Source organism: Pimephales promelas, chromosome 22 (assembly GCF_988280905.1).
Source record: "Pimephales promelas chromosome 22, fPimPro1.hap1.1, whole genome shotgun sequence".
Classification (NCBI taxonomy): domain Eukaryota; kingdom Metazoa; phylum Chordata; class Actinopteri; order Cypriniformes; family Leuciscidae; genus Pimephales; species Pimephales promelas.
In genome coordinates this window covers 19,618,141-19,633,867 of record NC_142790.1, presented here as the reverse complement: position 1 = coordinate 19,633,867, position 15,727 = coordinate 19,618,141, and the positions used below count along the sequence as shown (strand labels likewise).

The 15,727-nt window shown below is 37.2% G+C and overlaps 1 protein-coding gene across 2 annotated transcripts in view; it reads left to right on the top strand.

Annotated features, from left to right (window-relative positions):
* boc (BOC cell adhesion associated, oncogene regulated) overlaps positions 1–15,727 on the top strand; it is a 44,074-nt gene that overhangs the window by 8,639 nt on the left and 19,708 nt on the right. The window contains exon 1 of one of the 2 annotated variants that reach the window (XM_039666992.2): positions 10,186–10,568. The exons of the other annotated variant lie outside the window; for it this stretch is intronic. The gene's annotated coding sequence lies outside the window, so the exon portion shown is untranslated. Of the gene's footprint in view, positions 1–10,185; positions 10,569–15,727 lie in introns of those variants that run through there. 2 annotated transcript variants of the gene reach the window in all.

Below are 15,727 nucleotides of genomic sequence, written 5' to 3'. Positions count from 1 at the left end.
TGCAAACTGCTAAAAATAACTTTCTTATTGGAGCCATGTGTGGATTGGATAGGGGGGATGTTGCTGTGGTGGGTCATAGTGAGTTTTAGTTTGAATCAAACCAGTGGAAAAAAACAGTTTGTCTTTTCTGAGATAATACAGCCACGTGAGCCATGGCTGCGGCGTGTTTATTTATTCTCACAACTTAGTGTGTGTATGTTAATACACAAACGCAAGCTGAACACGATTATACAAACACACGCATGTCGCGTATACTGGCCCCTCTTACCTACACATACACTCTTTAAACTTGATTTAAAATGCCTTGTTGCTTTGCATTCACACATCTACAGATATTAGGTGGTATATTTTATTATAAAGACTGTACATTAACTTGTGTATTTAATGGCTGTTGACCAAATAAATAAATGAATGAACATTAAGTTTAAATCTTAGTACCAACTTAGTACAAATTTAAGTTTAAATTATTTTATTATGTGAGAAAAAACGAGTGATACAATATGACACCAGGTAACACTGGTTCACTCTCAAAAAAAAAGTACAAAAGCTGTCACTGGGGCGGTACCTTTTCAAAAGGTACACTTTTGTACCTAAAGGGTGCATATATGCATGGGACAAAAGTCGTAATATCAAGTACAACAGTCTGGTTCTGAAAAAATTAAAAAAAAAATTATTTTCTCCATAGGGGAATTTATTTTTCGCGATATAACTTATAAACCTTTAAAGACAGTTCTTTCCCTCATTAAAGCCTTTAAGAGTACTGTCTTGTACCTTTTTTCTTTTTGTCAGACTATCAAATATGTTTTTGCTTGTGGTTGGCTTCATTCATTGCTTATAACTCTTTAATGAATCCTTTTTGAAAATCCCTTTGGGAAAAAAAATAATTGAATAAACACTTCCGGGACTACTTGTGCGTTCCATTTGTCCTTCTAGTTTCCTAGTAGGAGATTTTAAAGGGGGGGGGGGGGTAAGCGATATTTAAAAAAACACTGTTGGACATTGTTGAAATTTGAAATCAATCCAAACAAACACACCCCTCTCTTCATTGCTCCACCTCCAAAACTCATTCTCCAATGCTAACTGTTTCGATTAGGTCTCGAACCCTGATCCCTCCGTATGCGAGCATCTCCAGCATATAGTGAAACAGTATAAAATATTGTTTATTAGCACTTAATGTTTGTCTGTGTCTCAATAAACTCGGCATTATCTGTGCAAAATACTACTTTTTATGTGTTTGTTTTCCAAAAGAACAAGCATAACAAAGGTTTACCGCGCCTATCTTAGTTTTCCGACCTGAGGTCAGCTGGAGTGTGACATCATTCCCAGCTCCGGCATCCCTCTTCCGAGGTAAATGGAACACAGTTATAAACGTAGATGGGCACTGTTGCACTTATAATTAAACCACAGCAATTTTTTGTGAATCAAGCGAGTCTCCATATCTCCGCACAACACAGAATACGTTTATCCAATTCAGTTATAACCAAAGATGCTTTATGAGAGAATTCGCTAAACCCATAATGATAAGTTTTCAGTTGGATTATAGACATAAACAAGTTATTCCTTTATTGAGACTAAAAGAAAAACTAACGTGTGTGAGTTCCTTTACAAGCCTGTAAGAAGGGAAACTGTGCGCCAGGTGTTTCTGATTAGGACCCCTATCAGAAAAAGACAAGAAAAGAGGGGAGTAATTGTGGAAAGGAGTCTAAAACTCTCCCTTTTAACTTTGTAGCCCATAGATCAAACTCCAGGCAGCTCCCCTGATAGGCTCATAAATACCTCCTCCAAGCTCTCATCCCTTATCATACTGTTATTTCTACACTGATTGCAGTGGTTACATGGGAAAGGCCTGATATGTCTCACACTGTGACAGCACTGACGCATATCCTCCACATTGTGTGTGTGTGTGTGTGTGTGTGTGTGTGTGTGTGTGTGTTTGGGAGAGGGTTTGATGAACCACAGTGTGTGTGAGGGCATGATGCTTGAGTTACAAAGATCTGGGTCGTTTGTGTAATTTTTAAGTGCTGTGTTCGGTAATCCTTGTCCTTTAATTAGGAGACAAATATGGACTGCATGACGATGATTATGTTTTAGAGTTCAGTGGTTAAAGAATTATTGTACATATCCCAAGTGAGGAGGACTCAAGTTTTTTGTTGTTATATAATAATATAACTAATAATGTTCTAATGTTCCATAAACTAAATTGATGACAACTTGTTTGTGCAGAAAGGTTTAACTTTAATTACGTGAAAGTTTGACTGATTTATTTGTAAGCTTCACATTTAAACCACATTTAAAGTTTCCATGTCAAATATTGTTTACCGTAAGTTATTTATTAAATGTCATTCCTTTATTAAAAGTCTATTAAATGTCAGAACATTTTTAAACTTTGATTATTAATATGTATTTAAAATGAGATGGAAAACAGAATGCAGAATTGAATTTGAATTTAAGGATGATGAAATAAAATGGAATTCAAATTCTGAAGTTCACGGACATTTAAATATTAAACGGGTCATCTAAATAATGGGGAAACATCTGAACGAAAATCAAATACGAACATTTTTTTCATATTAACACAGTTCATTGGACCCTATTTTTAATTTTTTAAACTACACAACACATTGAGTCTCCCAAAAACATTGCATAATATTAATAATCAATGTTTGAAAATCCAACTATAAAAATGTATCTATACATGGCGGAACAACACTTAATTTCCCAGAGTTCTATATTTCACATCCAATATTTTTTACATTTTTTAATTTATTTCCTTTTTTTTTACATTGAAGTATAACTTAGAACATTAATTTAAGTCACTGTATAATGTAAGTGACTCAATGCTTGGCACATGTGCATTTGGGCTCCATTGTACCAGGATTGGTAGTGTTGATTTGTCTGTGTAGGCTTCTGTGTGGTTTTGGGGAGCAGCACTGATTTGTGACACTGAGGTGGAGTCAGGGATGAAGCCAGAGCGTGTGTGAAGCCTGTTGTTGGACAGCGCATTGTAACTGTCTGCTTATTTGGTAAGAACTCGTCCGTCTGAAAGGAAAATAAACAGTTGAGTTGTTTGTTGCTTAGTCTTCAAGACGGAGCTTTTACTAGAGCACAACACAATATTTACATCACTGTTTACACCATATTAGACACCCCTCTCTCTTTCTCTTACTTTCTGTGATTTCTCTGTTTGTTTCTATCTTTCACTGTTTTCTATTTCTAACTGTGGCCAAGATGAAGAAGAACTGTTGTATATTTGCAAATTAATGTGTCACATATCAATATGGAATGTCAGCATAAAATCAACAAAAGGTGTTGCAAATGCAATTATATATTGAACTTAAGCTCTTATGTGTGTAGTGCAGATTTAAAGACTTGCATTGTTTTAACAAATGTGTTTTTTATTAAAACCACCCTAAAACTTTAATGAAATAGGTTTGAGGTTTGAATGTTATGGAATTTTCTTCAGTTCTATTAATGGTTCTCACATGTGGGATATCGGCTTGAAAAAATACAGCTCAATCAGTGCAGACTGATTCCCAAATGAACAACTCTTGTGAGCCAGTTCTTTTTAGTGAATCAAATCCATAAGTAGATCATATTGACTATTAGTGCCAATGGTTTCTACAATGTACAGTATTGTTGTTTGGTTATAAGAATACATTTATGCTGCCTTTGAAAGTATACGAAAAGTCATCAAAAACTCGATGTTAACACGTTTTGCAAGAGTTGTTCTAAATGTATTAATTATCTCATAATTGATACATTTTTTCCCCAAAATATTTATTTCACAAACATTAGGAAACCAAAATCATTAAATTACTCATGATTCCAGCATTAAAAAGGAGTAACTAACAGGAACGAATTTCTAGCTTCTACAGTAATGCTGATATTTAACATTTGGCAATATAATAAAATGTGTTATTTTAAGAGCTTTATAAAGAAAAATCCACCAAGACCACCCTTGTAAAAGTCAACATAATCAGTGAGAATATAATTGCAAAGATATTGTAATTATCTATGAAATGTTCTAAAAGGGGAGTGCGGGTAGCAAAACAAAATTGGTACTAAGATTGAGCCCTGTGGGACCCCACAAGTTAAGAGAATTGATGAGAAACAAATAATTCTGGTGACATTGTAATCAGTCAAAATGTTTGTCTAGGAAGTGTTTCAAGCTATTCAGCCAGCCTTTCTCTCTCTCTCTGAAAGTCTCTGTATGTTCATCAAAATGCTTTTAGTGTGTGCACTGCAAAAAGAGAGCGAAAGTCAAAAACAGGGAATGTAAGAGAAATGGGAGTTTGTTTCCATCTGTTTATTTGCTATTGTGACTCTGTCGGTAACCCTGCCACTGGCTATGAGTGACAGATAGAGATCAGGGGTTCTTATCAGTCAAGTTTCTCTGGAATGGTCAGACTGTTCCACAATGCCGGGCCTCGGGAAGTCGTGCCAAGATGTTATTATGATGGCATTTCACAGAGTTCCGTGCAGAGACTTAAATATCTCAACACAAAGGAACATTCACAATTCATAAATATTCAAAACAGATTCTAAATATGTAGATTACCTACAAACTGTAACTCCTTACCTGAAAAAATAACATTGAAGCACTCACTTGTGCATATTCTGTTACACGCTAAAGCATCGTGCGCACATTTGTAAAATAAACAGTCTGCGAGCTCCCTGGGTGCATATGGCCGGCACTTAGATTGAATGCTTTGTCAAGAAGGTAATTTTGCTTGCGTGTGAGCCATTGCTCCCAGGTTGTGTGTGAGGCTCTGCATGTGAGAAGTCTTTTTCCGAGCCTGTTATTTGTAGTGGGTGAGATCATGCTCCATTGCCGACACTGAACATAAAGAGGCATTGAGTAAAAAAGAAACCTAGTCCAAGAGTAGAGGTACGCACACGTACACTCATGTGTAGATTTACAGAGGTCTACTCTGCGCACACACTTGTTCAGGTACACAACCATACACACAGACACAGGGCTGCATTTATTCACTGAGGAGGACACACAGACTGGGAGTGGACCGTCAGTGTAGTGGAGAACCAGAGGACCACGGGGACTATCGTTTTCCTCGTTAATTATGACCGTCTGGCAAGCCCAGGGTCCAGGAAGTGTGAAGGGGGGAGGAATGGAGAAAGAGTGAGGGTAAGACAGGGAGGGGCGGCACAGGAGAGACAGGAATCATGATAGAGAGCTCTGTGTAGGAGGAGAGCAGGGAATGTGGATGATAAAACCAGGTGCGTCAATGGAAAAGGGTAAAAGACACCTTAAATCTCCAACATATGTCATCTTTACTCCCCTCTAATACCTTCTGCAGTCCACCTTAAATCTGCCAGACTGCAACCTCTCCAGACATCCAACCTGGAAACCAGACTTCTTCCATCATGGACGAAATATTAGTCTGCTATCACAGACCCTTGACACTAAACACCATCATTTCTTGTTCAAATATCCTTCTTTTTGATTGAACAGCAGTATTGATTAGTTTACAGCAAATAAAAACTCACAATTTACTCATCCTCATGTTGTTCAAAAACTGTAAGACTTTTATTCTTCTGTGAAAGAATGTTTTCTGATTTTTTCTACATAATAAAAGTCAATTGGATTAAAAATCTATTTTTTAAATGTATTTATGAGCCAGCAGTGTTATTTTGGTATTTTTTTAATATAATTTATAGCTTTTAGCTTTTATATTTAAATTTTCATTTAAGTTTGAGTAATTTTGTTATGTGCTTTTATTTTGATTTATTTATATATTTCTTTCTTTCTAGCTTATTTCAGTTTTAGTGATTTTAGTACTTCAACCTCAACTTTTTATTGTTTATTTTGAAGTTACAGTCTGTACATTTTATATTTTATTTGAACGTTATTTCAATAACTGAAAACTATTTTTATTTAGTTCTTCCAAATGTTTGTGTTGGCAGAATAAAATTCAAAATCTCTGAAGTACATATCAAAGTGTTTCTTTGTCTAAAAATCAAGCCCTTGTTGCTTATAATAAAAATAACCCATAAAAACACAGTTGGAGACACAATAACAAATAAGTACCACTTGATGAACGCAACATACAAAACTAAAACCACATCATTATTTTTTTGCAGCTATAGGCTGCAAATGAAAATGCCACCTTTCCATGAAAAAATCCAGAGGTCATTAGCCCAGGTTAAGTCCAGGGCAGACCGGGTCAGCCATTCTGAAATGCTTTCCCCCATTCCTCTACTCCGAGTCTAGTGGAGCGACACTAGGATTTGAACGGCTCCAGGTCCAATTACTGCAGTCAGCCGCATCTGGAGCGAGTTAACAGGCCGATCCAATCCAACCGCGCCAAGGCAACACACGCCCCAGTTTTGACGGCACAAGGAATAATAACAATAAAAGCATATCGCACACACACACATAAACTCTCCCATCCAGAAAAATAATAACAGCAATAATACAGCAGGAAATGAAGAGTCACAGAGGCCAGGGCACAGGATCACAGAGCTTTGTGCAGGCCGTACTGTGGATGTTAGCAGCATGAAATGCGGCTTTGTGACATGTTTCGCTGCGAGGATTGTGATTTACATGTTTTAGTAGTGTGTGTGCATGAACATTTGCACAATTTGTTTGTTTACCTAACCTTTCTAGGCTTTAATAATACAATATATTTGAGTTTTTTCTATTAGGTGTGAGTTCTGCTTGAGCAATAATGCACTTTTTTAAACCTCTTAATGTAATCATAATTTATTTGTAAAAACATATTTTATGCATAAATTTGTGCATATCCACAGTAGTGAATGAGACTTTCTATTCTAAGTGCAGTGTGGCGGTTTAACTATGAATGAATCCTTGTTCGAAATGGTTTATTTTTTAAATTAATTCACTATTTGATTAATTATTAATTGTGATTAAGTCGTTCAGTAAATGTAAACTCACTTTTAGGGCGAGTTTAAAATGTGCTGTCCTAGTAAACAGTGTTGTTTAAGCGCTGGATGCAGGCAGTGACAGCGACTCATTCTTAGTTTTGTCACACTGAGGAAGTGACACAGCTGCTAAGGTCAGCGGTAGACACGGTGTCCAGGGGGTCGTTGTCATGGCGCCCGTGTCGAGCAATAAGGTTAGACCCTGAGACTCTTAGCATTCCTTCAAAGGCACACGTGCACACACATGCATGCACACTTCACAAATACACACAATCAAATGGTGCTAAACACTTTCAGACCTTCCACACTGCGAGTACTGTTCCTCTATACACAAATAGAAGACACACACACACACACACACACTGCCTTTCATACCAATTATTTGAGCAACAAGTGTGAAAAGCCTTAGGCCACAAGAGCCCTGCTATTTTAAACATATCCTCTATAATCACTGCAATCATCTACATATCAATCTGTTGGTCTTTATTATGAAGCTGTGAAGTTGATGGAGGTTTTGGTGAGAGGGAGCAATGCATGCTGGGAATGATGCATGCTGGGCCAGAGGCATTCTGGGAGGCAGTTCCCCTGCAGGCTTGGCCTCTGAAACAGCAGCATGGTTAATGGCCCTTTCATGGCTGGGCCACAAAGGCTTTTGTCTGTGCCTAATTCAGCCTATGGTGCACAGGGCAAGGAGGGAAAGTGCACCCGGAGCCTAAAATCCTCCCTGCACCTCGGGATGGGGAACCTTTTAGAGGTGTTTAAACAAAAAAAAAAAAAAAAAAAAACGTTAATATCGCAGCCATGTTAAAATGAACCCTTTTCTAATGTAATTTATGTAATACAGAAGAAAATAATAAATACATTGCATTTTACTAATAAATACATAGGATTTGTGTATACGGCAGCATATATACAAATGTTGTAATCCTTTGCATAAACAACCTCAGACCACAGATGCACCCAACTGTATTTGCACTGCGACTGTGCCAAATGAATCCCCACGTGCCGAACGTGAACCATAAATTGCAGTGTAACGTACACACTTCCAAACATCCGCATCTCCAGCGTCAGGGAGCCGAGCCGTGTACATCACCTATAAACTTCCCAAAAAAACCCACAAAAGACAAGCCACAGAAATCCCTTTTTTATGGCTGCCTCTCAGTTGTGGATTTATTTATGTGAAAACAACAAACGTCATACATTATCATAAGATAAGTCATATTAAACGTTACCTGAGACAATTAACAGAACAGCTTGTCATCACTGCACCCTCAATTCTGTAGTACTGATATTAATTTGATTCATTATGAACTTTTGATTGTTGTAAATTATATCAATGTTCTCACAGGGAAATAAAATTAAATACAATTTTAAGGCTGTGGTGGGAATTTGCAAATTTATTTGACCTAAAATGTGCAATGCAAATTCCATTGTGTTTAGATGTGTGATTCCACAGTGTCTCGTCTTTGAATTCCTAGTGTATTCTTATGTTATTTAATTGACAGGTGCAAAAACAAAAATACAATTTGTCTTTGCTTTATTTGAAGAAGAAAAAACAACACAACAACTTTGGAACGATGTACATTTATGCATTTGGCAGACACATCCTATACATTTTTATTGTATTTAATCACCTCATCTTGGAGTTTAGTTCTACTAATTGAACTAAAGCTCATCTTTTGACTGCTTAATTTCATTTTTTTTGCAGTCATTGTGAGTAGTCCCGCCCACTATGACATCTCATTGGTCTAGAATCCAACTCCTCATAACTGTATACATTTTCAATTATTTTTAATCAAGAAATGACTTGTGAGGCTAATAAATGAAACTAGGGTTCTTTATCACCATTAACTTGAATTTAAAAATTGTGTGTTATGCCAGTATCTTACGCATAATAATTTTTTATTATTAGTGGTAACAACTTAGACCCACCTGCATACTAAGACTGATGACACGATTAGAACAATGAGCAGTATTGAGGTTCCTGTAATTACTGGAGCAATTACAGCATGTGTGCATGCCAACAGTGTGTGTGTGTGTGTGTGTGTGTGTGTGTGTGTAGATTGGAGAGGGTCTGATTGTTGGTGTGTCAACTGCAGCTGTGTCCACATGGGCAGAGAGCCTGCACGGCTAATAAGCATGCAAGTCTAATTCATCCTCTGCTATAACACCAGCTCTCATGCCAAGCAAACCAAAAAGAAAAACATGTGGCTCTGACATGGCATGCAAAAAACCAGGCAAGACCAACCACACACATCGCCATGTAACAGGCTCATGCACGCCAACTTTCACCTGAGGAGCAACAGGTGACACGCAAACAAGGAATTTAGTATTTTCTTTAGACTTAATTACTTAGTATCTTGTTACTAGATTAAGTACACTGTTAAAAAAAACCCTTTTACTCATTTTTAGGTACAATCAACTTGGCTAAGTCGAGTTGAATCTTGTTAAAAATAAATTTTAAAATGACTTATTTTATTTTGATGAGTTAAAGTAATGTAAAATAATGTCATCATGACTAATTGATCATGTCTTTTGTTTTTACATTGAAATACAGACGGATCTTTTTTCATTTTTATTAAAACTATAATAATGCTAGAAAGATTCCCTTTTTACTTTATTTTTAAAAAATATATCAATTATTTTTTTAAACTGTGATTTTAAGCTATTTGATTAGAAAAAAGCTATTGTAACTTGATTGTTGTATAGTGATTTTAAGCTACTTTGGGATAGGCAAGTCTAGAACTATGGAATAGGCCTATATTACAGTAAGAAGAGGCTATCAATGGTAGGCCTAGTCATTTTAAAAACTAATAATTATAAGTAAGCCTAACATTTGTAAAAATGATTTATAAATTTAGTTTTAAGAAATAACTAGCCTACAAAAACTGTTTGCCATAGTTTTCAATTTCAATGCTGAAATGCCCGTTCAGGTAAATAGTGTGGGAGGTCTTTTAGTGCCGTTACCACCGACCGCGTCTGTCCTCGTGTGATGTGTGCCCGAATGGCCGGTTATTAATGAACCCAGTGGCTCTGAGAGACCCATGCGGGGGTCCTCGCGTTTCACGGTGAAGCTTTCCCGCACAACACGGCACAGCTGCGCCTGCGGGACTGTCGCTTCAATAGACGGGGGTCAATGCGAGCCCTGCGGGTACGAGCGCATACCAAATCAGGGAGAACAGAGAGGCAACGAGAGGGGGAGGGGCTCCTTACTTATCCTGCGCATGTTACTTAGTAATAGTGAACGTTTAAGTTTCGCACGCAAGAGAACGCAAAGTTCTCGTTACGAACGTTTACGTTTCACTCGGGCTTTAAAGCGTATTTCTTGAGGCGAGACAAGCGTGAACTGCGCTGAGATTTTTGGGAAGGAATCTTTATTGTTCTGATCCCTCCTCCTTCTTCGAAAGTGGGAGGACCCGAAAAGTTCCTCGCAAAAGGGAGAATTGTTCCAGGACTCAGTCATCCAAAAACGTCCTTTCAATGCAAGAAGTTGGGGAGCCGAAGAAAATGTCGGTGCTTCTGCAGTAGTAAATTACTGAAGCAGTAGCGGTTTGCTGAGAAAAGGAGGAGAGAAATCAGTTTTCTTGGATTAAACAGCGAGAAACGCTGGGAAAAGTCGACCAACGAAAAACTAGTGGATTCAACTGCAAACTTACTGCACGTTTTTGGTAAGTCTCTCTCTCCTCCCCCCAAAACATCTCTTGTTTTTAGGAACCCCACCATGCTATTCTAATTGATTTCTCGAGTTTTCTTCACTTTGCATAAAATGTCCTACATTTTCTACTTTTACGAACACTCTACCTATAGATATTATCGAGTGTTGTTAATCTCAAGAAGATGCATTTTTACATATTTTTTGTAAAAGCGTGCGGGTGTTAGCAAAAGAGCTATTTTGTTTCGACGTACGTCTCTTATCAGATTGCTGCAATAGATTTGAGGTTACGTTTGCTATTTTTTCTTCTATGAAAAATGTTTAGTAACCGTATTTGTGACGGTATTTCAGTAAAATGTTAGTTAAATGGGCTTTGGACGCGGGTGTTATTGTTCCCCAATGCTAATCATAGGCAAAATTCTGTATTTGTCTGTATTTATGAGATCATATTGTATGTTTATATCGATGTATTATTGCTATAATTGTCAATATTATGATGTTTAAGAGCATCTCTACATAGGCACTTTTGGCATAGTTTTACAGGCCTCATTCAACTGTAAAGTAGTTGACATTACTGTGCTCAACTTAAATTTACACTGAAAAATAAAAGTTTAGTGATCTAACGTTATATATTTTGTTATTCTATTAATATTTGGACGTCTAGATATCTTAATTTACGCAATAAATGTTTTTTTAATGGAAAAAATCAAATGTTTATGATTGTTGGTGAAGTATATCAAAGTTGTTTGTAAACAATTACAAATCATAGTTGTACATAGAATTATTTACAAACTTCATAAGGGCTAAAAATAGCGATTAGTATTTTTAACCGATATTCTTTAGCGATATTCACACATTTTCTTATTAATCTGTTATCATTTTGTCAGACATAGAACAAAAAAAAATTGCCACTATTTAGAAAATAGCACAATAACTTAATTTATTCTAGTAGTCTAATGATCTGGTTATTCTGAAAATTATCAATATAAGCCATAAAAAACTATAATGTTGGTCTAAAATGTAATTTGCTCATTGTATGCTTAAATTTGGGAATGAAACCAAACCTAATTAAGATGAACCACTAGAGGTTTGATTTCTCATTTATTTATGCACACCTCTTCTGCGTGGAAAACTTCATACAATCCGTCATGGTTGTCATAGAGTCATAACAAGACAAAACTGTTACAATGCTGGTAATGAAGCTTATCAGCGCCTCATAATGTTTGAGCCCAGGTGCTGCATTGTGCTCGAAAAAGAAGGAAAACTGTCCAACTGAGAGGAGAGGAATGCTGGCTGACCTTGCTTTTGTTTCAAACTAGTTGATAGATTCTTGTGCGCCAGATCGCTCTGCTCGGAGTCGGACGCCAAGAATTCAATCCGAGGAAAAACTGTGGTAGCTGGTTTTTGCTCAAGATGATTGGTGGTCGGGTGGATCAAAGTTGTTCCATAATTGATTCCAGTCTGATTATCTTTTTTGGCTTTCATAGTGCCTCTGACCTTATTTGGTTATAACGCTGTGAGGGCCTATTAGCTATGCACAGATGGATGCACAGATTTCAGATGACATGCCCTCGCTGCTCCGCATTCTTCCAGTGTAACAGGTATCCCATAGCTGAGCCAGAGAGGCCCGTCTGGGGATTTGGAAAGCTTGATAAAGGCATATTAGATGGGAGGGATGAGGCTGAGGATCGGGTATCAGCGTGGTAGAGATGTCAGGGATGTGACATATGTCTTGTTTTCACAAGAAAAATAGACAGCGAGGCTATACACATCAGCATAATGAACTGATTTCTAGTGTGTGGCCAAATGAGAGCTGATTAGTCTTGTTGGACGTGAACGTTTTTTGTTGCCTCAGAGGTTTTTGGACCGACTTATTGTTTGCTTAAAGGGTGTAACTTTTCTGTTAATTTGCAGAAGAAGGCTACGTAATAAAAAACTCCTTCAGATCGGCTTTCATGTCTGTTTCGGCGGGTATATTCATGCAGTCATAACAGCCCGAAGGCAACAATCTGCGGGTTTGTGTGTGTGTGTGCGGGTAAAATATGCTCTCCAATCAGGATTATCTTCTCATAGTGGAATGCACGGGGTGTCAGTCTGCTATTTTCAAATGCTCTTTGAATCATCCAAAGCTCAAAAGTATGGCAGCTGTCAAGAGGCAATTTTTAGCCCGCAGTGAAGAATAAATGCCTCTAAAGTATAAAGTCTCTTTTGGGACCGCACCTGGCCGAGGTAATGTGGTTTCAGTGCTTTCTCCATTTCATTAGGCCCATGATAACACCTGGGCATCTTGGTGGCTTGTTGGCTTTCTCACTTTCTCATGTTTGGTTGAAGTGAGCATGATGTCGTATGTTTCATTTTACTCTAAAACCTTTGAAATCTTGCTAATGCGTTGCCTTGTCATTTCACCAGTCATTGTGATCACTGTATCGTGTCAAGCGCTTGTTTGACCAGAGATGTCTCTGACATCAAGGAAACGCACAAACATAGCGGCACGTTGCTTTTTGTGTCAGTGTGTCTGTTGCAAGGCGGTGAGATCATTGATAAACTCCAGACCCTGGTAAGTAAGCAGCGACTGTTTGCAGACAAACAGCTCAGTGTGTGTAAAGCTGATATTTGTACAAAGATTAAGGATCGTTTGACAAGCACGGAGTAATGGAGACGCTCTCACAAGACTGTTCACACTCTCTCGATAACTCGCCTTCAGAGAGCTATAGCTCACTGTCAGTCTCACATGTTCTGAAACACACACACACACACACACACACACAGACTCTATTAGTTGTTGTCATCTGTCGAGTATAGATTAAACTATCAACCTTTTTCTGCTCTAAACAATGCGCGCTGCCATGACGACGATGCCGGTTGTCAACTTCCGGCTCGAGTCTGGTCTATGCTTTTTTGGCATGTGTTTTAGATTGTGTCATCCCCACATCGCTAAACTAAATCGAAAAAAAAACATTCATCAAATGTGTTCTGATCACGTTATTTTTTATTAAATCACAGATAAAAACAAAATGAACGTTTTTCTTTGCTTCTTAACTTCCAAAGGATAGCTGATGCATGATCTCCCTTATCCAGCAAACATCTGACAGTCTCTATCACCCCGACTGCTGCAGAATAACAGTACTATAAGGTTAGGCTGGTTAGTCCTTTGACTCCTGTCTACCTCTGCATTCAATGACGCGCTGTCACCTCCGTCATGATCATCTATTGTTTACTATATACTTCTTATTTATTAAAACCAGGCAATTGGTTGATGAAACATTGATTGAAATTAAGATACAAGTAGTGAAAGTAGGAGAGCAGGAAGTAGAAAACCGTCCAGTCAGTTGAACCCAATGTGAATCATGGGAAATAGAACGGGCGCAGAAAAAGGTGGATAGATTTAATTCTTATAAAGGAGTCAAAATCACTTTTGATGCAAAATGCTAATCTGAAAATATACTTTCAAATTAGCAAAGCAAAATTGTTTGTTAAACATAGGGAGGCCTTAAAAGAGCTGTATACTTGTGCATTATGATTTATTAGCCTACATTCATTCAAAGTGGTCGGTAACATTTTTCATATGCTGAGGGGTCGACCGATATGTGATTTTTAGGGCCGATACCGATTATTACAGATCAAATAGACCGATAACCAATATTTGAACCTATATATATATATTGTCTGGTGTAAAACTGTAAATTAATGTCAAAATTAAGAATAACAAAGGGTTTTGACAAATACTTTATTTAAATGATTTTAAACATATCTTTGAATCTGAGAACTGTTATTAATAATAATAATAATAACTTGTAAAAAAAAAAAAAAATTGCAGGGAGCACCCAGCAGCATTCTGTAATCATTTTGTTAAACTTAAAGACTCTATTTTAATGTTTACATAAAATTTTAGTAATCAAAAAGCATTTCTAATTAATTAAAATCATCAAACTTATTCAATTTATTTACAGTTTAAGAAAAATTACATTTTTAGGGCTTTGTGAAAAACCGAACTTTTATTTTGAGTTCCGACAGAGGTGGCTGCGTTAGAGCCAAATATAGCGCATTTCAAAATTAACTTATTTTATCGACAAATCGGTTTTGAAAATGGCTGATACCGATAAACATAAAAATGGTTAATATCGGTGCCGATAATCGGTCGACCCCTAATGCTGACCAAGGCTACGTTTATTTGATCTAAAACGGAGTAAAATAACTGTTTAGTCTTTGAATATATTTTAAAATCTAATTTATTCTTGTGGTGGCAAAACTGAATTGCCGAATAAAAGTGTTAATGTCTTTTAAAAGCAAACTTTTAACTAACCTCAAACTTGGAAAGTTTGTGTATCTGATGCCGGTGACATGTCCATCAGCACAGCAGTTTTAAAAAAAAAGCATTTGTTTCTTCATCTTCATGATTTTTGGACACCATTTTTAAAAGCCAAAGGCTACTGAATTGTTTTACAGTTTAGGGTTTGTTTATTATGTGTTTGTTGTTTCTGCGAACCGTGTGGTCATGAATGTTGCAGGTGTTTACAGTTGACAAGGGCTTCCTCTGCCAAAGCCAGGCCTATGGCTCTGAAAGACCTAGTCTTTTGACCCGTAACCATAATAAACCTTTTAAAAAGACATTTTAGACACTTTGCAGCTTTAAATGTCCTATTTTGTTTGCTTTTCGACTGTTTTGCTTGTATCAGTGCTTTTTACAGACATTCACTCAAACAACAGAGCATTACTGCATGAGTACTTTATAAACAATATTATTATGTTTGATTTTGATTACATATTTTAATTTCCTCTCCCTTTCTGTCTTGTTTTTCCCGATCTTTGGCTCTGGACTCTTGCTGGCGAGCACGCAGGCAGTCTAAGCTCACTGAGTTCCTGTTGAATAATGTGGAGAAATTGCTTTAGATTTATAATTGGTTCCATTCACTATGATGGAAAAGCTGCCAGAGCAACAGGGGCCCCTCCGTTCTTCCCTCTTTCTCTCTCTCTCTCTTTCCGCTCTCTTCTCCTTCAGGCCGCTCATCTGCTCAGCAATAAGCTTTGTCTGATTTTACAAGAAAATATGTTTTGTATTAATAGCTGTGCTTTATTTTGTAAATAACTTTTATATAATGTTTGTGGAGCCAGAACATTTGTCCTCCCCTGTGAAATGTTTGGTCATAATTTGAAGTCTATGTTGTAGGTTGGTCT